The sequence below is a fragment of the Anser anser genome, assembly GCF_964211835.1.
Source record: "Anser anser genome assembly, chromosome: 4".
Lineage (NCBI taxonomy): Eukaryota > Metazoa > Chordata > Aves > Anseriformes > Anatidae > Anser > Anser anser.
In genome coordinates this window covers 14223357-14247313 of record NC_139724.1, presented here as the reverse complement: position 1 = coordinate 14247313, position 23957 = coordinate 14223357, and the positions used below count along the sequence as shown (strand labels likewise).

The following is a 23957-nucleotide window of genomic DNA, read 5'->3' as shown; positions in this document are numbered from 1 at the left end:
GGAAGCCCTAAGCAAACTGAGCAGCTCACCTACGCTCTAATCCAGTGGATAAAGTCTTCTCTCAAAACACAAATGCCTTGCAACAAACCCAACTGGTGCACACAGCAGGCATCCTGGCAGCCTGGGTATACTCCTGTGCTATGGCAGAGCTGGGTGCTTAGCATTCAGGTCACACTAACTTGAGCACAAACCATGTAAGTTTACCCTTTTCCATATAGCTGGGCTGTGATGTCTGGCGGGCTTGTTTCCACATCTCTTCTTTCCTTGCCCACAAACAGAAAAAGTGTCTTATGCCCAACATTTCAGGACAGTCAAAGCAATGGAAAATCCCAGTGAAAGCGTGTTTTCCTGGCTTGGTCAGCTGTGTGGGTTCCTGACCTGCATCCTCCCCTTTTTACTTCCTGCCCATACACCTTTGGCAGTTGCCCAAACAACTGGTTTCAGAAGAGGAACCCATTTGCAGACTCCTTGTCGTTTGCACTGCAGTTGGGTGCAGCGCATGTGCCTGATGGCACCAGCCACGTCTCAGCTGCTGTAGGTGCAAAAGCAGCCCTGCCATCACGTTGGTGCGTGCTGGGAATCCCAGGCTGCCAGCTAGCTCGGGTGTACCTGCACATGCTGCCATCACACCTCTGGATGGCAGTGTACACTTTGGCGCGGGGAGAGGGATACGGCACAGCACCACGCACATCTGAGCCGCAGCTGTAGGCACAAAAGTGCGAGCTCTCGAGAGCAGGCTAGCTGTGAGCGCATCTGTATGCACAGAGGACGTTCTGCAATCCACGGTAAAAAGCAGTGGTTAGGGAAAATAATTTAAACACAAAATCCCAGAATCTTAATTTTTCACTCAAGCTTTTTCCTGAGCGCTCAGGGTGCGATTGACATTCATCACACACAGCGGCTGCCGTGGCTACTCCGAAAGCAGTGTGGGGCTGGGGATGCAGCCGCGCACGCTGCGAGAGTTTCAATGTATTTGAGAGCCCTCACGCCAGAGCCGAAAGGGATTGCACAGGCGGTTTTCAATACCTGAATATCTGCTCCTTTGAATGCCTCTCGCAACCGGCTAATTCCCTGGGGAAGCTGCGTGTTTCAGCCCAATAATGCTTTTGGCCTAGAAAAAGAGAATGCAGAAGCCTCCTTCTCTTTTTCCCAAGCAAAACTCCTTTGGAAAGGGGACTTATTATTCAACAACAGTGGAAATGCTCAGCCAAACCTCAGCCTACAACAACATCCCCCAGCAACCTGCACTGCTGCCATACGAGCACAAACCTGTGAGATCAGCTTCCCCGACCTGCTGAAACGAGGGATCAGCTGCTGCACATCACGGCTGAGCTGCACCTGCCCCCACCATGTGGAAAGCACTCATCTCCTGATTCCCTTGGATGTTTGGGGGGGTGTATTTTTTTTTTCCCCAAGAGAAATATCAGGTATTGTACAGACCTGACATTTTTTCTTAAGCCAACTGCATCTGCAACTCTTGGAAGTTTTTACAGGTCAAAGACAAGGCAGTGAAATCCCTGGAGATCAACAGGGGGGATTCTTGTACGACATTTAAATGCAATGACTGTTAAGAAGGAACGTGAGAGAGCCTGAAGAGCAACGTATAGGACACCACACCCCATGTGCTGCACTTTCTACGCTTTACAGGAAGGCTGGGGAGGCCAGCAAAGCTCCCCTACACAAACCAGAGATGTGGGGGAGAGGAACAAGGAGGGACAGGCAAAGGCAAGAAGGTACCAAGCACTGCAATAGATGACAAGAAACTTGAGGTGTTGGGAGGATACCTTTAGTTTATCATGTTGGGAAAAACAGGCTTGGGTCAGGTTTGGCACAGAAGGAAGGGGTAATTATATAATTATAATTGTATAATAAAAGTATTCAGGGCAAATGCTGTATATTTATTTAAGCCAGAGAATCTACAAGCATACCCCACGCTAAATAGCCCCAAAGGCCTCCTCTAACTGAGGGACACCTCAGCGGTCAGCTGCTTCCACCTGGCTCCCATACATTTCTCATGACTATTCTGGAAACAAAATCAGCAAAGGCTCGGTGTGATTAGACATACTTTGAAAAAAATAACTCCGCTTTTAAACAGTGTTGTTAGTGCAGCTTGATGAAATGCTAGCTATCCCCCCCCCGCCCCACACGCACACACCACCTCCTGCCATCCATCCATTGGCTTGACAAAGCAGGTAGTCACACACACTCCACATGAATGCACCCGTGGCCAGGTTGCCTTGGAAACCTCCGCTGCTACCTAATATTGTTATAATTGTCAAGAAAATATAGGTTTTCTCCAATGACTCGCAGCATGCTTCCATTTTACATAAATGCAAGCTTTCCATCTGCAGTTTTTTCTAAAGGTTTGCTTTGCTTTCCCCACAGAAATTTTAGAGAAATTTCCTTCCTCAAAAAATTAAAGTGTTGTTTAAACGTTAAAAATGCAATTGCATTAGTTGAGGAGGCTGTGCAGCAATTCCAGCTTCCCTGTATCTGTCAGGAGGGATTTCAACATTCAGGAAAAGGAGCTCTGCCATCCTCTAAGCTCATTTTATTCTGTGCATGGCTCTGAGGCTAAAATTCAGCTCCAACAGAAAGGTCAGCCCAAGTGGCCCCACCTCACAACCTTGCTTAGGCTGCACGCTTGCTGCAACACCTTATACCTCACAGTGGTGGGTCCAACATGACTAGCAGAAACCCTGAGTTGCTTTATTATATGATAATTACTAGCACGTATCAAGTCTGTTACTGGATGTACTCACCCAACACGTAGTCTTGAGGGCAGCTCGGCGGAAGATCCTTACATGCTTGCCCAAAGGAGGTCATTAGATGCGACATAAAAGCTTTGGTGTGTCCCAAACTCTTGGTACTGTGGTGCTGAGAGATCCTAAATCCTATGCTCCTTCAGCAGGCAGTATCCTGCAGCTACTTTTCCAGACCAAGGACCAGCTTGTGGCGAATGGGAAGATCAAGTTCTTGTTGTGTGATGAACACTTTTGCCTAGAGAAGAGGCAGGTGAAAATAAGACACACTGGTGCACTGCAAGCTGATAGACTCAATAACAAATATTTGGACAAAGCACTTGAAAAAGGCACAGCCTAAAGCAGTAACCCCCAAACGAGCAACCTGAAACACTTGGTGGTGATTGAACAGAACGCCTTAAGCCAAGCTGAAATGAAATTTTGCTTGGGAAAAAAAAAACAAAAAAGTAAACCATTTCCAGTTAGCTCCAGCTGAATGTTGTGCTTCTCCCAAATAACTGCAATACCTGATTTCACCCAGCGGTAATCCTGCAAGTTTGAAGTTCCCCGGCCCCCTACCAGGCAGCGTGGGGATTCCTGAGCAAGTCCTGGGGCTGGCTCAGCTGCAGCTGGGCCGGCTGATGGAGCACCTTGAGCGCTCTCTCCTGGGACTGCTGCCCCAGCTGGGCATCGAGCCCAGGTAGCAACTACCGCTGCAGAGCTGGAAAGCTCCTCGCCCTGCCCTCCTGCTGTTGGAAAAGGAGGGAACCCACCTTTAGCCAACATCAAGCTGCGCAAGAAAGGGGAGTTTTAGTAAATCAAAAGCAATGTAAGCCTCTGACATACAACTTTAGATTGTCAAGTTAAAACTGCAGTAAATCAACTGTAGCAAGTCCAGAAACTATGACTTCTCCACGTACTTAGAGTTTCCATCGCGTGCCTGTGTAATACAGCTGTTTAGTAGTTTTGTTTACAGCCTCAAGCAAACCTCTTGAAACTGAACTGGCATTTTTACATGCAAAAGCATTGACGTGTATCTTAGGAAACAAAAAAGGTCTCAACAATTTGTTTCAATATTTTAAAAATTGTACCTGAACCTTTCTTGGGGAGACATCCTTTCAGCAAAAATGTCTGCTTTAGCCAAATGCAATTAAGCTTCTCAAGGCAATGCTAACTGACATTTTTCCACATTCACCTGCACACAAGTAGGCAGAGTTTAGGAGATGCCATGGTTGCCTTAACTTGATCCAAACGGGCTGCAGACCCATGTTTCCAAAAAGAACCAAAAGCCTACTATTTCAGTGCTCAGCCTGCATATGTGGAGTTCTGTTTTTCAAAAGATCTCAGGGCTTTTCAGCAGAGGTGGCGATACAGATGCTAGGCTTTGAAAAGAGCTAACAGCTCTGGGCGAGATATTCAGGTTCCAGCATTTCCGCTCTTCAGAACACAAAGATATTTATTTTGGCTTCCAGATTAGCGTTGGCAAATTTGGCAACCCTCCCTCAAAAAACCTTAGTAGTGATCAAGCAGAGCTGCTGCAGAAGAAAATCATCTAAACTAGTGGATCTGCATTTGAGATCACAAGATATTTAGAAAAAAAAAAAAAAAAGATTATAAAAAGAACACAGCAAAGGTTAGTAACTCAGCAGGTGCCACCTAGTACTCATCCTTTCGGGATACCTTGTTATTTATTAAGGAGCCTACTGAAGACTTCAAACCCCAACATAAAATATCAATGTACATACAATTGTTGCAAATGCAGCTACTCTCCAATACAGCGAACCCTGAATTTTTATTTTTTAGTTTCTTGTGCTGTGGAAAATCAGAAAGCTTTATAGCAATCTCCGAGACTATTTGTGTTCTGTTACTAATTTGAAGTACTGATGATCTGGCTTCATACAACCTGAAAGAAATTATGAGAGTCAGGGCACTGTAGTTTCTCCTGCTGAAAATGTAAATGCTCGATTTATCAGTGAGGTTCTTTTATACTGCTATGACTGCTTTGAGTTGCTGTATTGTTGTTTAGGGCACAACAGGATTTTTTTTTCCTTCAGGCCTTGCTCTGTGCTCATGTTCTTTACCTTTCTGATCAGAACAAAATGCTGGGCTGATGAGACACAGCAGCAGGAAAACGTTCTGATGGACCAGCTGTTTTCTTAAATGATATTGTTTTGGGAAATATGCCAGTTTAGATAGAAAAGAAACTGTCTGACATGAAATAATATACTGAATGCTTTATCACTGCTTTTTCTTGGTCTGAATTTCTTATTTCACTCCCACTTTTATATTCATCAGTTTGAGTCCTGCATCTCATATATATATATATACAACATATCTTTATTTATTGTTCTCCTTCAACCCCCTAATCACTTCAGTGATTCCAATGAGGCAATTTCACTAACCTCAATCTAAAAGCTACATTTAGGAAGCAAAAGTAGCCAAACACCAACATCTCTAGTGAAAGGGCATCTAGGAATTAGGGCTTTTGTCCTGACCAGTTTTAAATAGCTAAAGAAATGTCCTATTAAACTCACAAATATCAAGGTGGAGTTTATAACTGTACAAATACAAAGCACACATTAACTTTCCTCTGTGTAATACTCTCCCTCTCTCCTTTTTTTGTAGTAAATGCTAGCAAGGTGCTAACCCAGGCTGGCTATGTACTGCAGTGATTTGAGAAGAAAAGCAGCAGCCAGCTGCAGGAGGTTCTGCAGGATGGGGAGCAGAAGAAGGCTTCAAACTCAGCAGATGGCATGCACAGGCGCTGTGCCAGCCTACTGGGGCACTACCTGGTGTGCCTAAGGGATCACTTGCTGCATTTGTTATCAAGCTGAGAATGAGAGACATTTTGTTTTATGATCCTTTCTCTCCTCTCTTTATGTGATTTTGCTTTTAGCCACCAGACAACAGCAGTGCTCTTCTCTAGAGTGCAAAAGATTCAGCAATAATAGGAGTCCAGGAGAAAGAAAAAAAAAAAAAAAGGAGGAATCTGTTGTTTTTCTGTAACAACTGGTCAGCTCAAACCTGCAACCTGCCAGCCTCCTGTGATTGCTAATAGCTCTGTTTACTTGGAGCCAGACCACAGTGGCGTATTTGGACCACAAACTGGGCTGGCATCATGTAAGTGTGTAAAGAAGCAGTATTTATCATTGTCATGATTTTGTTGCTTTCCCCCACACTTGTAAGAATTGATAACAAGTGACTCAGAGACAGCACAGCTGGCCTGCGAGATGTCTCTGCATGAGCAAAGGAATGGCTCTGTTCAGAGAACAGGAGCAAGTTATTCCTCTCAACCTATAAACAAGTGCCATGATAATGGAAAAACAGCATTTACCCTTGCACCTTTTCCCTTTCTGTGGGCTCAGGGCTTTGCCTTTCCATACGCTCCCTGGGGCAGATCTGGGGTAAGTGATCACAACAGTATGGTTCGAATGGCAGAGAAGTCCTGTGTCCCATCCCGTCCCTCCACATCGGTACATCTGGACTGTCCTGAGCAAGGGCAGAGAAGAAGGCTGGACATTTATCCTACCAACACAGCAGCCAACATGTAAGGCTCTACTATCTGCAGTTAAGTGGGTCCAGAAAAGTCTCTTTCACTTTGAAAATGAGGAATAAACCAAGTGATGCTTACTAATAAGGACACTTGATACAAAAAAAATCCTTACACGTTTCTTGACTGAGTCTGATGTGAATTTTACTTATGCTATAATTGACATCCATCACCCTCAGGTTGAATATGTGGACAAATAAATAAACAACCCTCTTCTCCTTCCTTTTGTGGTTCAATCAATGTAGCATTTTTCCCTCTCATTTTATTCAGGTGTAACATAAGACACCAACAAAACCACCCTCTACTCAAATCCAGCTCAGCAAGAGTAAATCTTTTCTCCTGGGAAGCTTTGCAGCAAAGCAATAGAGAATTTCACTTCAAGTCTAAGGTAAATTGACTCAAGCTGCCTCAGAGACACTTACCTAAATCACCCTTCTTGTAGTGCAGGCACAACTATCCTTCATTTTCACAAGCACTAAAAATAAAACAGAACCATTGAATTCACTTCTTCCCAAATAAAGAGATGTTGGAAAGCAAACTCAAGTTAACCACTTGAAAAATACTTTTGTAGTGTTGTAATTCAAAATAACAAGGAAAAGAAAAAGGAAAAGAAAAAAAAAAGGAAAAGAAAGATTTAATATTAAATTGCATTGGCCAATAATCTGATAATCAGTTGACTGAAGTTCTTTGTGAATAATACCCTCCTACATAATGGCAGCCCACATACATTACCTTGACACTTTGCAGTAAGTGGGTCTTTGCCCTCTCATTACAAAATAAAACATATAGTATTTTAATGTAAAGGATAATTTCAGGTTTGATAACATCAGGCAGTTAGTAGCTACATTCTAATACTACAACAGTATCATTCAGGTTTCTTCTCTTGAAAAAAAAAATCTTTTTGTCACGCAAGGCAATATAAGTTGTTTCAATGCTTTTGTGAGAAAAATGATACAGACATTAAGTCAGAGGCATGAAAGATTACTCGTGTTCAACTTTAAAACCAGGCACATCCAAAATATTCTCTTTCAATTTGCATTTCTTTTGATCCACTAGACTTTGGCTATGACAAGAGAGGAAATTAAGTCAAAGACAGATTCTCTTCCAATTAAAATCTAGTAGGGACAGGAGGATTAATCTTCTGCCCTGCTTTGTCCAGGCTGTGTGCCCCATGGCTGCTGGGCGCAATGCTGTGGGGTGATGAATTGCAACCACAGACTCACGGGGAGAGGGTGGCCCTCAAGGTCACAGCACTGATCGTGGCTGCTGCGTGCAGGTCCCCAGGGGTGAATCTCTCTCGGGCATCACCCTGCTTTTGCTCAAAAGCCCCCACCACCAACAAAGAGAGATAGAAAAGATATGCCCAGATATTTTGGGCTTTGCACTTTGCTGAAGGGGTCATCAGGGAGGGGGGAAAAGGAGCTTCTGCGAACACACCCCTTTGAGTGGGAACTTCTGGTGCATCTGCCAGTGCCAGCAGGCTGTGGGGTGAGGAGCTCTGAGCCTTCCCTTCATCCCCCCCCAGCATCCAGGCTGAGTGCATCACCTACTATCAGCATTATTAACTGATTTTGGATGGTAGGACTCGAAGTTAGGGATGGTTTATCGACGGAGACCTCTCCACAGAGTGTGACACACTGCATCCCACCCTCCTCTTTGCAAAAAAACTATTGTCCTCTGCTGAAGCCAAGAAGGGGTTAAGCTGCCTATGCAGCTGATACATGGTAGGATTTAAAACTGTCAGCAGTAAAGCCCACATCATTCATATGTGTATGTACATTAGGGTTTAAATATGGATGCCAAAAATGAAAATGCAGCTTACTGAAGAAAGGAAGAACATATTTCCTAATATAGATCAATTTTCCCATTTCTGGAAGAAAATGGGTGAATTAGCAGCACCTGCAAAGGCAGAAAAACAAGAAAAGTAAAAGAATCATGGATAATTAATACTCTGAAGGCAAAGACATCTTTTATGGAAAAACATAATGGACCAGAAATTCAGCTGCTGTATATTAGCTGATTTACATCAGCTGAGGAATCTGGTTCAGTATGATTTAACAGTTTTCTTATGTTACCTGGGAGATACGTGATTCAAAATATATAGAAAGCTTAACATGCATTGTCTGTCATGTTTTGTCGATTAATAAATTCAGATATTGTTACTATTATTTAATATAGATAGTCATTACACAGTAAATTAGAATACAACAAAACATTAAATGCAGCAAAGCATTACTTAAGCATAATCTCTTAAAACCAAAACAAATGAAGCAAATCAATTTTAAAGGTCATTAAGGGTAGCTGAAGTCATAAGATTGAAATTACCAAATTATCTCGGGTTCCATGCTGCTCCTAGGACAGTCAGTGGACAGGGCAGATATAGAGGCAGCGTTTCCATTTTTGCTCTCACAGGACACCCTGCACCTCTCTGTTGGGGTGAGCTGATCCTATTATGTTCTTACTCTTTAGCTGGAATGGGATGGGAAGTTTCTGGCCCTGGTTTTCTAAAGGCATGAGTTTGCATGGTTGCACTACGAATGTCTGAGGCAGAAATCTCCAAGGTGAGTCCCAGGAAGCTGTGAAAACTGGGGTAAGTGGAAGGTTCTTGCGGTCCCTCATGACGTGCATCCTGCCAGGTGGCTGAGCAGGGCAGGGCAGCTCAGAGTGAGCCTCAAACCATGCTGTCTCCAGCCTGGGCATCCATTAGCAGATGGCAGAGGGATGGACCCAGGGACAGGGAGCTGAAGATGAGGGAGAAAGGATGCCAGGTTGATGAGGGCAAATTGGAACAAGTGGGTGGAGGAGAAAGGGAGGTAGTGGAGAGAATCTCCTTCAGCACTGAGAAACATTAACAGTTGGATTTTTCCAAATAAAGAAAATAAGGGATATTGCGGGGTAACTGAAACATGCTCCCCTATTGCATTTTCCTTGGCAGGACAGTGGTCTGCAAGAGAGACAGCTGCAAGTTGGCCAAATTTCCTTGGAGTACCCTATTTTGCCTTCAGGGTAATGTTTCCCCAGAGCCAAGGTGGCAGCTGGGGAGTTAGGGTCCAGCCTTAATGCTGCTTCTTCCAAGAGCAGGAATCAAAACACCCCTTTGCAAAACAGCAACAGACTCAAAGCTTTCACCCCACATCACAAAGATCACTGTGAGAAAGGAAAACACTATGAAATGTAAAGTGCATCCCAGACGAATCTTACCAATGAGGGTGATATAATCCCTCTGTAAATGAGTTTTCCCAATGTGAAATATACAGCTGCCAAAACAATTCATCTCACTAAAAGGACTGTTATTTTTTTATTGACTAAATGGCTAAAATAAAGGATACATGTGCTCTCTTTTGCATCAAGCACAGATACAAAGGATCACGGGCTATTGAACAAGGGCCATATTCTGCCCTGCAATGTGGAAGCTTGATGCAGCTTTTTAAAGGAGGGATTGCTGCAGATTTAAAAAGACCATCAGTTGCCAGTTTGTTTTGCAAGCAAACTTTCCCCCATTAACTGCTGCACTTACAGCTGCTCCCTTCAAAAAGCCAGCAATGACTGCTTCTGTAGGAGTCCATGCTTTATAGCAACATCATTAGGAAAATGCACATCCTGAAATTTTCCCACTGTGCTCAGGCACAAGTCCTTCTCTCTACCTCCCTTTCATAGAAGAAGGGCCACATTCTAAAAGGAGGAGAAACCACACCTGAGGTACGTAGCCCAATCTGTCAAGGGGAACACAACCAAACACAAAAATTTCATTAAACGCTGGGGAACAGAAGAGCATCTGGCTGAGCATCCAATATAAACCCCTTTGATTTCCTACATTTGCTTGATGGCTAGGAGGAAGCTATGATAAATAAAAGGTTCAGCTTTAGTTCAGTAAAATCGATGACAAAAATCCTCATTTTATGGCTCAGACTGCAAACTAAAGATGTGGTTAATACCTGCTGGCTCCTGCCTGTGCACACACTCTCAGTAGCTCGCAGTCATTTGCTGTGTTCTGGCATCTTAGGGCCACCACTCCTGAAGTGTCCTGTGGACTGGACTTCTGCCCTTGGTGAAGATGGCCTAGAACAATGAACTCCTCGGGCTTTGTGAAGACCATGGTGGTAGGCTCAGAAAACTTTCTGGGTACTTCACTGCAGTGAGAATCAGTAAGACTGAAAAAGATAGGATGGGTTGGCAAAGAAATTCCTTACAGCACAGGAGAAAATAGGATTGTGGTTTACACATGCAATAGGCAATGGATCTAGCTTTACATAGCTTTCTGCAGAAGTACAGCTTTCCAGGTGGTGATTTCCACGTCTTTCAGAACCCTTTGGAACGTAATGGAAAAGGACCTTCTGCCAGGCCTTAAAGCTAAGATTAAAACATGGGCCATCGGTGAACAGAAAACATTTGCTTATGCCTGGATCACAGATGAATTTCTGCAGTGGAGCTTTCTTCTAATACAGTAGGACTTGGATACACTTTTTTTCTAGGATAATACAGGCACTTCCCAATGCAAACCACAGTGGGTTCCCTCTTCCCACTGGCATTTGACAAACAGCATCTTTAACAGGTGAAAATTTCTTCAAAGGGAGAACTGAATCCCAACCTTTTGTGCACACCCAAAACAGAACAGCACCTACAGGTGCTGAGCACGTTGTCCAGCCAAGTGAGGCTCACGTACATTACAGACTGCAATACACACGCATGTATACCAGTATGTACACAAGCAATTTACTAAAATCAGTGTATCCAAATGATCACATTTTCCTGCTTTCTGAGCTGAATTCTCAAGTTCCTATTGAATCTGGGAAAGACACAGGGAGATCAGGCCATAGGAAGAAGTGGACTTCTAATTACCTTACACAGTGGTGTCAAAGGTTCTGGGGGGAGACTAAACAGTCACCTGCCTGCCTCCCTCCCTCCTCAATAAGCGTGCCAAATCGTGATACGAACAGTGGCTGGAATATGATGCCAGTACACATCTTCATTGTGGATTACAGCAGATTTGAAAAGCCCAGGAGCTACCTTGAACCTAATTCCCCCGCAAAGGGTAGTGCCTGCCTTAGCCAGCAAGAAAAGCTGAATGCAAAAATAATTAGAGATAACATAAAATGGCTTCTCCCTGTGAACAGCAGGACAACATGCACAGCAAGTAGAGCTGCATGACTAATTGATTCAGAGGGGTTGCTGGCAATCTAAAAATCAAACACACCCAACAGGTTGGTTTTTTTGAGTTCAACAGAGTTAACATAACCTGCTACCCAACAAGCTCCACTCTTTGGCTTCCATGAGGTCTATTATAGCATGAACTTGGAAGTTCTCCCCTAGACAGGGTATTTCTTTTCCACCTGGACACTCATTTTCACAAAATTCACAGAAGCACCTGTAAGACTTCAAGGTTGCACCCATACAGTGAGTAATGAAGTATATAATTAAGGGGGGGGCAGACAGACACACACATTCACATACATGTGGGACAAGATGGGGCACAGTAAGTGCCAGTTCACCTCTGTACACAGAGTGTATTTTTATATAGCCTTCATTGGTACCAGCAGGCAAAACTGAATCACAACATTGCCAGACACATGTTTTAAGCTTGCATGCCCCAAACCTTCAAACATCTGAGCACCAAAACTTTTTCCATCCATCCATCTACCCATCCATCTCATGCAGTAAGGGTTAAATTCCCTTGAGGAAAAAATTATCCTGACACTGTCCTGTTGCATCACCTCTGTATCTCCTAAACAGAATTGTTTTCTCCTTGGAGGAATAAATGAGAGGGTTAGGGGAACAGGGGAAAAAACATTATCCTTTGCATCTAAGCTTGCAACTAAGCATCATTGGTTAAATACCAGGTCCCATCCTTTCTGAGCACAGCAAATGTGGACGCTAGCGGACAACACCTGATTGTGTCAAGGCATTTTGGGAAAGTTTCCCAAATACTGTGCTGTTCTGGTGGTCTAGTGGTCACAGAAAAAAAAAAAAAAAAGAAAAAAAAAAGAAAAAAAAAAAGAAAACTTTTTTCATAAGAGGGAGAGGGATGGGAAATGTGACTTCCTTATTTTTCCCCTGAAAGCACTGTGAAACAGGCTTTCTGTTTATTTATCAGCTTACAAGCGGAGCCCCTTCCTAAAACAGCTGATCTCTCCAGTTATTATGGCATTTGTCATAATAGCAAGTTTTCATGGTGAGATGATATTATTACCAGAGCTGCTTAGACAGAGTGGAGCATACAGACACAGAAATATAAAATGTCATTACTTGCTCATTACAAGAGAAAGCTGTTGCACAGAGACTGGTGTTCAGCCACCCTCCTGCAAGGTGCAAACTTGCAAGGAAAAAAAAAAAAAGAACACACAAAAGCCCCTTGGTTGGGACAACTGTTCAAAGATGATGAGATATCACCAGTTCTGTAGCTACAACACTGATATTTCCAGAGAGAATGCAGACTTTATACAAATTTTTATGGTAGCCATTCCTTTTCTCCCTGCTATACAAATTTCCAGTGTCTAATCCAACCACAGTTTAATGTAAGGATGAATTACCTTCTTCCTTAGAACAAAAGAACTTGGGCCAAAAAAATCAATACCTTGAATGCTCTCTGCATCTGTGCTTGAAGAATAGTATCACTTTTATCTCAGTAAGACACAAACACACGCAAGTATCTTCTATTTTGTGATGAACTTTGCAGAGAGATGGAACAACATGTTCTTCCCTTCCTAGGGACATGCATGACATTTATTCCTCATTTCTGGGCCTGGCAAAGAATTCAAGTAGCTACTTCACAGAAATGAACCATTACAACTATGACAGCTCAGTCCATGACCATGGAATGGCACAACCTCTGACCGTGTTCGAGAGCACAGCTAAAGGCATGTGGATAAGGCAGGCTTTTTAACAAGAGTAGCAAAAAAATAAGTTAGCTATTAGATTTTACACATGCAAAGGATTTTTTTCCAAATAAGTTCAGCCCAAGAAAAAAAAAAAAAAGACATCACTGCCCTTAGGAGGGCTGAAAAGAAAGGCTGAATGGGGAGAAAAAAAGGCTGGTGACAAGGGATCTTGAGACACTGCACAGCTGCTGAATTTTCTTTACTTGCAGTGTGAAATGTCATAATGCAAGTGGGAGCCACATAAAGCCATCAATATTTATAAATCCCCAAAACTACCAACTTGCTTTTGAGAGCAGATTTTTGTATACAGTGCAACTCCAGCAGACTGAAAGAAAAGCTCGATACCAAACTAATGAAAAATGAGATGAAGTTAATACACTGTAAGCCCTGGTAAAATCTGTTTATCCTATTTATTCATTGCCTTGTTGATCTGGAACCTTTAAAGAAGAAATCTGGCCTATTCACAATTATTGCTTAATTAATCCTCAAAAGGTCTATGAATAATGAGACAAAAGTAACGTTGCCCATTGTAGAAAGAAGGAATATAAATAGAGATGAAATATTTTGTCTGAAGCAGTACTTGTAGAACAAATATCCCCACTTCTCCTTTAGCAAATGTAACAAATCTGTTCCTTAAGAAATGAAAAGGCTGCAAGCATAAACAAGCCGATCATATTCTATCCTGAGATAAAAAGTACTCTTGTTTATGCAGAAATACCTTCGCTTGTAGCAGCTGCTTGTCATCTCCCATGGCCAGGCCATAGCCTGGGCAGTGATATACTGAGATGAAGCTCAGCGTCTCCTTGTTCATGGAAGCTACTCAATGCAGGATCTGTCCTCTTCTTGTGCAGTACTGAATTCATCACTCTCATACATTTGCCTAGCAAGGCAAAACATTAATGCCTGTTTCAGAATGAGGAAACATAAACAAAGAGTGATTAAGTGTTCCTGCCATTACTGCAGGAAAAAAGTCATGCAGAAGAGATACTGAGGAAACAGATCTCATTTCACCAGCTTACTAGAAAAAAAATGAACTCACCAGTTCTCTAGGTGAAACTTTTAGGTGAAAATTATCTAGAAGAGCACTTGGACAGTAATAAAAAATATCAAAAATTGGGGCTTGAATGAATGACCCTACAGCTGAAACACTGTAGTGTCCAGCTAATGCTACATCCTGTCTTGTCTTGGCTTCATACACTTTTATATGGTGTGAGTCTTGGTCTGGAAAAATCTCATTTACACACATCACATACTAACTCCTGCAAATGGAGCCTGGAAGACTGACGTTTCAGCCAGGAATTACTATAAAACTTACTAGAGATTCCCAAAGCAAAGCAGGCAGTCTCAGGTTGGCAAAAAATGTCTGTGCTTGAAAGGAAAGAGTCTATTGCAGTGGTCATCAGGACACTTAATTTCTTTGCTTGCAAAAATATATTGCCTCCTTTCAGGAAAGATACCAAGCTGTTCAGTGCTGATTAAAGTTTTGAAGTAACCCCCTTGTTCTGGACTAAGAATAAGCCCATGTAGTACAGGCTACACACACGTGACAAAGAGAAGTGAAATTTGCTGTAACCTTCTGAAGAACGTGGTGATGTATTTACCTAGAAATTCTCCATCAATGCTCTTCCTCTGCCTTGTCTAACATCATCACACATCTGAACTCCTCTTGTAAGGCTACCATGAAGTGAAGAAGAGTGATCCCTAGTGAGAAAAGAATCTGCGGGGAAAAAAAAAAAAAAAAAAAAAAAACAGGGAAGGAAAGACCTCCATGGCAAAAGACAGGGGTCAAACCACCAAGCTGATCTGGAGATGGAGTACTTTATCTCTGTGAGACAACAGGCAGTGGGCACTGCCCAGCTAGCTGGGACACAAACTTTAGCTCTTCTCAGCCTTTGGATTTTCTAGAAAAACAAAGAGTCCAGCACATTTCTGTGTTTTACACAGAAGAGTGCTGTTCACGCAAGGCATGCCAATGGGAAAGCTCCTATGTTGCTGAATTAACACATACCACAAATACATACATACATACATATATAATATATATATATATAATATATATATATTATTTCCCCACAAAACAAGGCTGTATGAACTGCAAAAAGGAATAGAGCCAGCAATGTTTCCACCCAGGGCACCATGGCAGTACCATGGAACAACACACCTCCTTGCGTGGATGCACAATTCAGTGGCCACTCGTATGGGATACACAACTGGCTAATGCGTTTATATACAGAGTGGGGAACTGAACTGCTTTGCTGCTAAAGATCCCCATGTTTGAAGCCTACTCCACAGACCAGTGAGTATCACCCAAGTAAACTCCCAGCACACAGTATATCAAGCACTGATAGCTGCATTTGGTGATTCCAGGTGAGAGCTGAGAATTAGCTCAAAAAAACCACATTTTGACTATGCTTCCTGATTTACTTCTCCATCTTTCTGAAGCAAGTCTCTTCCAGAAACAACAGATGTGCTATCCACTGCTGGGGGCTCAAATCTCCATCCAAGCCAGGAGCAAAGATCTCGGGAGGCAGAACATCTGCTAGGTGTGATCAGACAGGCTCCAGAGACAATGCCTCTGCTTAGAGCCGGTTCTGCAAAAGCTTACATGACTCGGGCACTGCCACTCTGTATAAACCAAATACCCTGACCACACACACGCCCTGAGTACTCAGGAAGGCTGGCCAGCTGCCAAAAAAAGCTGTCAGTGTGATAACAAACTGTTTAGTTATAGAATCACAGATTCACAGAATATCCCAGCTGGGAAGGGACCCACAAGGATCATCGAGTCCAACTCCTGGCTCCACACAGGTCTAACCAAAAATTCAGACCTATGACTAAGAACACAGTCCAAACGCGTCTTAAACTCCGACAGGCTTGGTGCCGTGACTGCGTCCCTGGGGAGCCTGTTCCAGTGCGCGACAGCCCTCTCAGTGAAGAACCTCTTCCTGATATCCAGCCTGAACCTCCCCTGTCACAGCCTGACACCATTCCCTCGGGTCCTGTCACTGGTCACTAAAGAGAACAGATCGGCGCCTGCCCCTCCCCTCCCCCTCGTGAGGAAGCTGTAGGCCGCCATGAGGTCTCCCCTCAGCCTCCTCTTTCCAGGCTGAACAGGCCCAGTCACCTCAGCCACTCCTCATACATCTTCCCCTCTAGGCCCTTCACCATCTTTGCAGGCCTCCTCTGGACACTCCCCAGCAGTTTCACGTCCTTTTTGTACTGTGATGCCCAGAACTGCACACAGTGCTCGAGGTGAGGCCGCACCAGTGCAGAGCAGAGCGGGACAATCCCTTCCCTCGACCGACTAGCAATGCCGTGCTTGGTGCACCCCAGGGTACGGTTGGCCCTCCTGGCTGCCAGGGCACACTGCTGGCTCATGTTCAGCTTGCTGTCAACCACAGCCCCCAGATCCCTCTCTGCGGGGCTGCTCTCCAGCGTCTCGTCGCCCAGTCTGTACGTGTAGCCAGGGTTGCCCCGTCCCAGGTGCAGGACCCGGCACTTGCTCTTGTTAAACTTCATGCGGTTGGTGATCGCCCAGCTCTCCAATCTGTCCAGATCTCTCTGCAAGGCCTTTCCACCCTCAACAGAGTCAACAACTCCTCCCAGTTTGGTATCATCAGCAAATTTGCTCACAACACCTTCTAGTCCTACATCCAAAACATTTATAAAAACGTTAAAGAGAACTGGCCCTAAAATGGAGCCTTGGAGGACCCCACTGGTGACCGTCCACCAGCCTGATGCAGCCCAATTTACCATAACCCTTTGAGCCCTACCCGTCAGCCAGTTATTCACACATCGTATGATGTTTTTGTCCAGCTGGATGCTGGACATTTGGTCCAGTAGGATCCTATGGGAAGCTGTGTCAAAAGCTTTACTGAAATCCAAAAAGATTACATCAGCTGGTTTCCCTTGGTTGACTAGACGGGTGATCTTATCATAAAAGGAAATCAAATTTGTTTAACAGGACCCACCCCTCTTGAACCCCTGTTGGCTGGGACAAATGACACCAAAGAAGAAAAGAAAGTGGTTTTACTGGTTGTTGTTTATTATTATTGTTCTTTTTGTTGTTCTTGTTGTAATGTATTTATTTATTTATTATTTTTCTTAGGATAATTCTATCAGTTTGTTGCCCTGGCTTGGGAAGAACTGGTAACCAAGCATCTTGAAGGGCCTTTATGCTGCACTCCTGCACTTCTTCCAGGCAGACCTGAAGACTTCTGCTTCTTCAGAGGAGCAGCTGTCTGTGTCACTCTTTTGAGGGATCTGCTGCTCTTCTCTGTGCACCGCCTTGCAGGGCGCGGCTTCGTCTTCAGGCACCTCTTGGGCAGCCTTCTCGTCCTCAGGCCGAGACACCCCATGCCCAGCGTGGCCTTCGGAAGGGTTCTCCTGTCGCCCCGGTGCAGCAGCCCAGAGGAAGCCGAGTGCGCTCTTGCCCAGTGCTTGGGACTCCGTGCAGAAGAGGTGACACCTCTACAGGAGAGGTGGGGATGGGGGAAGGGACGGGGAGGGGGGGGGGGAAGAGGCCATCCTACAGGCAAGCCTGCATGATGGTAACTGGATGGCCTCTCCCCCCTATTTGCGGAGGCGGAGGCAGGGCCGGGAATATGGAGCAGTCCGGGCGCTTCTGCGAAGACGGTGGTATGGTCTCGCTGGTGGGAGCCCTGGCACGATGACGCTGTGCCATGTCAGATAGGATGGAGGTGGATCCACCTCCATCAGCTCTTCCTCCGCAGGTGGATCCACCTCCATGGGCTCCACACCATCCGCCGCGGCTGCTCCTTCTCGGCCAGCGCTCCTCCGCCTCCACTTCTTCTCTGGTTCTGCGAACCACTTGCTCCCACAAACCAGTGGGCAACCATCAGCCCAGGACCTCTTCATCCCAACCATGGTTGGTGCTCGCCAGAGGGCCTGGGAGATGAGTGAGTGGGGGGCCAGGCGCAGGGGCTTTTATAGGCCCCAGGACAAAGGGGGGGAGCAGATGCCACTGTGACATCAGGAGGCCTCTGTGATGGCCGCTGTGATGGCGCGCCACGCCCCAGGCCCAACATGGCCGTGTTGGGAGGGGGCTTGTGCGGCCTGAAAGAGGCCCTCGTGTGGAAGGAGGAGGAGGGTCAGGGGGGCTGAGGGCCCCTTTCCTGAGGGTGCCTCTCTCGGGACGTTTTGCTTGCCAGAGAGACAGGCTGCCCCTTGGGCACAGGGACTGCCCTCTGCCTCCCCTCCTGTGCCCTGGCCTCCAGCCCCCTCCTCATCTCATTCCTGGGGTCCCTGTGTCACCAGAGGGTGGCAACAATGTTTTGGGAGGGTTGCGGGTCTTCCATTACCCCCAACCTCTCACAGACGTGGCTCCCTGCAAGAGGTGCAGCCCCCCATGCCTGACAGGAGCTGGGATGGGGCGAAGCATGCAGATATCCCACCTGTGGGAAAGGGTGGCACGGCCGGCCTGCGCTAGGTCTGCCAGCAGTCGATCAAAGCCTTGCTGGTGTTCGAGTGGTGTGCCAGCCCTTCCTTGCCGTCCCCAGCAGCTTCCCCTGCCCTTGGAGCAGGAGGAGGTGCCATCTCTTGTGCCCTCAGCCCCAAGGGGTGTCTCGGTCTGAGGACGGGAAGGCTGCCCAACAGGTGCTTGAAGGTGAAGCCACAACATGAACAATGATAATAATAAACAACTGGTAAAACCGCTTTCCGCTCTTTTTTGGTGTCATTGGTCCCAGCCAACAGGGGTTCACGAGACCTGTGACTTCTGCTTCTTCCGAGGAGCAGCTGTCTGCGTCACCCTTTTGAGGGATCTGCTGCTGCTCTCTGTGCACCGCCATGCAGCTCTGCAGAAGAAAGAGCCCCAGGCTCACACGTTTCCTTTCCCACAAGCTGGGCTGGTTTGGAACAACCTGCTGTGCGTGCGCAGTGTAGCCACGTGCCACGCAGAGATACCAGCCGAGCGCCCTGAGCAGCGGTGGCATAGCAGCGTGCTGGCACTACTGGCTTCTTAACTCTGCACGCACGTGCCCTGCTTCCAGTCCTGCAGCAAGGCTGCTGGTGGCACAAAACTGGGAGGAGCGGCTGATCCACCGCAAGGCTGTGCTGCCGTTCAGAGAGACCTGGACAGGCTGGAGAGCAGGGCAGAGAGGAACCTCACGAAGCTCAACAGAGGCAAATGCAGGGTCCTGCACCTAGGGAGGAATCATGCCATGCACCGGGGCAGGCTGGGGGCTGGCCTGCTTGAAAGCAGCCCTGTGGAGATGGACCTAGGAGTCCTGGTGGACAAAAGGTTAACCATGAGCCGTCCCTGGGGAGCCTGTTCCAGTGTGTGACAACCCTCTCAGTGAAGAAGCTCTTCCTGATATCCAGCCTGAACCTCCCCTATTGCAGCTTGACACCATTCCCTCGGGTCCTGTCACTGGTCACTACAGAGAACAGATCGGCGCCTGCCCCTCCACTCCCCCTCGTGAGGAAGCTGTAGGCCGCCATGAGGTCTCCCCTCAGCCTTCTCTTTCCAGGCTGAACAGGCCAAGTGACCTCAGCCACTCCTCGTACGTCTTTCCCTCTAGGTCTTTCACCATCTTTGTAGCCCTAAGCCCTTTGTAGTTCTTTTGTTCGACACCACGGTGTGGGCCCTCAGGAATACAGGTGTTCTTCAGCTGTACCTTTTGCTGTAGCTCCTGTTGCCTCCTAGTTTTCAGACAGTGTGTTCTCTCCCTTTATGGGCTGAATTGTCCCAGTGCCCCATCAGAGAAAAGGGCTGCCCCGCGGTTCTCTGCATCTGCAGTCAAAGTCATACAAATGCCAAAGTGGGAGAACATTCCTTATTCTGAGATAAAAATAACAGACAGTGGATAGACCGAAGACAAAATAAGACATGAACCACATCTGCCTTCTTAAGACCGGTCATCTTGTAGTGAAAAACAAAGCCAGCACGTTTGTTTTTTTCTTTTCCTACTGCATTGGTGCATTTCCCTTTTTAAGTAATCCCTGCTCTCTCTCTTCATGAACTCACATTTCCTCTCCCTCTGAACGGAAGGGCTTTCAGGATTTTAATTCAGCAAGAGAAGAAAGGTTGCAATCATCAAAAACCCACCCACAAAGAGCCAAACACCCAGGACCACCCTACTCAAGCCTGGCGTGTAGAAATGAGCCTGTCTGTCATGAAGCAACTGAAGGTTTGAGTCCTATTCCCCTCAGACTATTGACAAAAACAAACCCAGGCGGGATCAGGCTGTCAAACAAAAAGGCCACTCTTTCAACCCAGATATTTAAACCAGTTAAAAAATAAACATCAAGCCTGGCTGAATGCTTTCAGGGCTTTAAGACAAGTAATGACAATGCTGTGTGGCATTAAACTATGTGACACAATGAAGAGTCAGAGGCCTAAGCAGATTTGCAACAAGGGGCAGTACGGATTAAGATGTAAAGGGAATTCAGTCCCAAAACGTCCTAGTACAACTCCAGCTGCCTTGGTTGGAGATTAAAGGAGGGAGCACTCTATGCCCTGCAGTTAAAGTAAAGCGGCTTTTCTGTGCTTCAGTCTGCAGCCCTGGATCAATGAGCTGGACGGGATCTCCTTAGGAGCTGTGTTGTAGGGATCAGGTGTCAGAGTCTGTGAACACCACACCGAGTCTGTCAGATTCTCTGCAGCTGGAATTGCTGAAACTCCTGTGATGAAAAGCTAAGCAAATACCAAAGTGATTAAATGAGTTGCCCCAGGGAGAAGACTTTCAAAGAGGCATCAAATGGGAACACCAGACAGCACGTGCCTTACCCTTGGGGTTGCTTCCCCCAGTCTTAGCAGCACCTTTTAGGTCAGTATTTTCTTTTTCTCTTGGTGCCTCTGACACATTCAACCCCAGAAAGTTCCTAACATTTTGTAGAGGAGTGTGCAGGAGAAAATTGCTCTTGGTCTATCCCTTTTGAGGCCAGTCTGCCTTGTTTTCCCAGTTGCCCTTAGACTCCCTCCATCTCTTGTCATCCTCCAGAACTTTGTGTTCCAACACACCCCTTCCCATTACAGCCAGAACACTGCATTGCTAGATGATAAATGAAGATAACTAACTGTCCTGCTGGAATACAGGAAGCTCAGGTATATTTTCCCCCATAAAGAGTGAACTTTTTATGAATGAGCTCAGAGTAAATTAGGTGTTTATTACCATCTGCCTTAAACACCACCCGAGTGTAGAATTGGTGAAGAAATGTAGGTTGGACTATATGAACTTAAGAGGTCTTTTCCAGCCTGAATGATTCTATGATTAAACCAGTTTCTTTCCAGACAGCTGAGCAATTCAAGTCCAGACCTGACACCGTTGAACAGTATCCAAACAAGCAGCAACACTCAGACTAGTCAATAAAAAGCACTGCTAACAGTCGCTCTTCTCCAAGCCAAGTGGTGCCACATTGCTGCCGAGCATGCATTTTCCAGCCTAGGATTATCTCAATAAAACACACGCATTTCTCAATTAAGAAATGAAGTCCCCACCAAGGCTAAGCACAGATCTCATGGAGCTGCGTTCCACACTGGTATGAGCTCAGTGCTGGGCAGGTCTTGTATGAAGCCAATTGCTACACTTAGCTGTGTCTCAGTGCCCCCAAACCAAAACTCAAATACTCAACTAATTAGCAGTACACTAGTGCTTTTATACATCCCCTGCAACCAGCAGGGTAAAAAATAAATAAGTTGTTAGCCTCTCCTAAAGGCTTCCAGACTATTTATTTATAGACCCATTTATAGGTGCCCTTCACAGAAGCATCTGACCTTTTCATAATGATTACTGAACCTCTCCCATAAAGTCTGTGCATAATGAGACAGCATTATAGCGCCCATTTTAAAGAGATGAGAACATGGACTGAAAGCAAGTAAATGAAATAATCTGGTTGCAGAAGCAATCTGTTCCACAGACACCTGCCAAACAGAGATGCTATTGCTCTATCACATCTTCTTTGAAGAAGGCCCAGACTGCTCCGCTGCTGCTGGAAGGACTTTGCAAGAGTGGAGCAGCTACAGGTTGGTATTGGACCCAGAAACATCAAGAATAAAGGTGCTCACAGTCAAAGCATCCCTCCAAACACCTGCAGGACCTTCTGATTACTCTCTCTCTGCATGGACCTGTGAGTGACAAAACCACCATGTTTTGAGGGTGGCTTTCCTTCTGGTCTCCTAAGCTGCTGTTGGTGCATGTCTCAAGGTGGCCAAGGATCTCCTCTGCCTGGAAATTAAGACATGTTGGAGTGTTAGAGTAAATCTTAATTTCAGCCCTTCAGGATACCCTCTCAATCAGTCCCTGCTTCTACATTGCTAGCAGGAGCCCAGAAGGATTACTCTTGCCATGTAAGCACCAGAGATTAAATCCTGGGCATACCTTACCAATACTGCACCACCCACAATATTTACCTTTCATTTGCTGCCAGTGAGATGCAGATTGTTATACCTTTACTTGTCTAGAAGTACCAACCATCAATTCAATTCCTTTTTGTGCTACCATGCTGGAAAGTTTCCAGACTGTCTTTCACAGGCAAAGATGCCATCTCGTCATCAAAGCAAACAGAAAAAAAATCTTGCTAGGGCTGCATCTGGGGGATGAACTGAAGCTCTCTGCTGCTAGACAGCTAACAATTTGAAGCCTGCATCCCAGAGCATGGAGAATCACCTGGTGACACCAAAGACACATGGAAACTCACTGAATTTCATTACCAGAAAGGAGACATCAAAGATCAGATGCAAATCAAGCACTGTGACATCCTAGCTTTCTGCTGTTTTGCTGCAGAAGCAGCTGATGTCTCTGCTAAAAGATGTACAAGAAAAGAAAAAAAAAAAAACCATAGGGAACTCCCACCCCACTTCTGCCTAAGCCCTTCCCAGGTTGACGTTTATGCCAGGGTACTTTTTGTACAAATCCAGAAGAAAAAAAAAATCACACCTGGAATCTTCTTTACTGGTCAGAACAGGAGGGTGGGCACACACATCTCCCCCCGATGGCTAAGTTTTTAGTGAGTCCCTGGAAACATCCTCAATTTTACACTTGCCTGATGTTGAAGGGCTGTACTACTGAGAAACATTTTCTCTCTTTAGCTGTGCTATCAACATCCTCTTGTCCTAACACAGGATCATAAAAACGTGGAGATGGGTAAATCCGGCCCATTTCTTCTCACCCAGAAGTGTGTGATACATCCCCTCCCAACTCACCCTCCCCTTTCATGTCCCAGAGTGCTATGTCTGCAGCACCCAGGGAGTCAGCAGGAAGGATACTGCTGCAGAGACTTACCCAGGCAGCAAAGAACAACCCCCAAAAAAACACATCAGGCAGCTTGTAGGCAAACTCTTTTTTTTAGGAAGGATTTCATGACCCCATGGGAAGTTACAGCTCTGTCCCTGTGCAGAGTACAAGTTATTAATGAATATTTAGCTTTCAAAGGAAAGAACAAGACGAGTACATGTGCAGTGTAAGAAACTAAGAAACGAATGACTTTTTAAGTATGTCTATGTGATCACTAGCAGTTGAATTAGCAGTTTTTAAAGGACATCTTCTGAGACTGCCATCCTTTACCTAAAAAGAGCCTATCACATGTGCCCCAAATAGCAAATGAAGCAAACTCACAGTGATGCTGACAAAAACAAGGGGGGGAGGAGGATGAAAAGAGGAATGGGTGAATTCTGCAAGTGCCCAGAAGTAAAGACAATACTTCTGATCAACACGAGTTATCATTTAAATTTCAAGATAAATGCTATGCTTGAAACTCTGAATTTCAGTGACTTGGGTCAAATAAGTTCTTTCAACACACTGGGCTTTTCTTTCTTTCAACTAGGACAAC

General features: G+C 45.4%; 1 protein-coding gene across 12 annotated transcripts in view; it reads right to left on the bottom strand.

Annotated features, from left to right (window-relative positions):
- The window catches only part of LOC310899493 (uncharacterized protein), a 407594-nt gene that overhangs the window by 328626 nt on the left and 55011 nt on the right, over nt 1-23957 (bottom strand). For 11 of the 12 annotated variants that reach the window (XM_083835889.1, XM_083835891.1, XM_083835894.1 and 8 more), the window contains 7 exons: nt 14768-14883; nt 13885-14069; nt 10227-10442; nt 8114-8190; nt 6714-6766; nt 6076-6230; nt 2763-3000 (listed from right to left, as the gene is read on the bottom strand). The gene's annotated coding sequence lies outside the window, so the exon portion shown is untranslated. Of the gene's footprint in view, nt 1-2762; nt 3001-4486; nt 5370-6075; nt 6231-6713; nt 6767-8113; nt 8191-10226; nt 10443-13884; nt 14070-14767; nt 14884-23957 lie in introns of those variants that run through there. The other variant, XM_083835886.1, reaches the window with a different exon arrangement.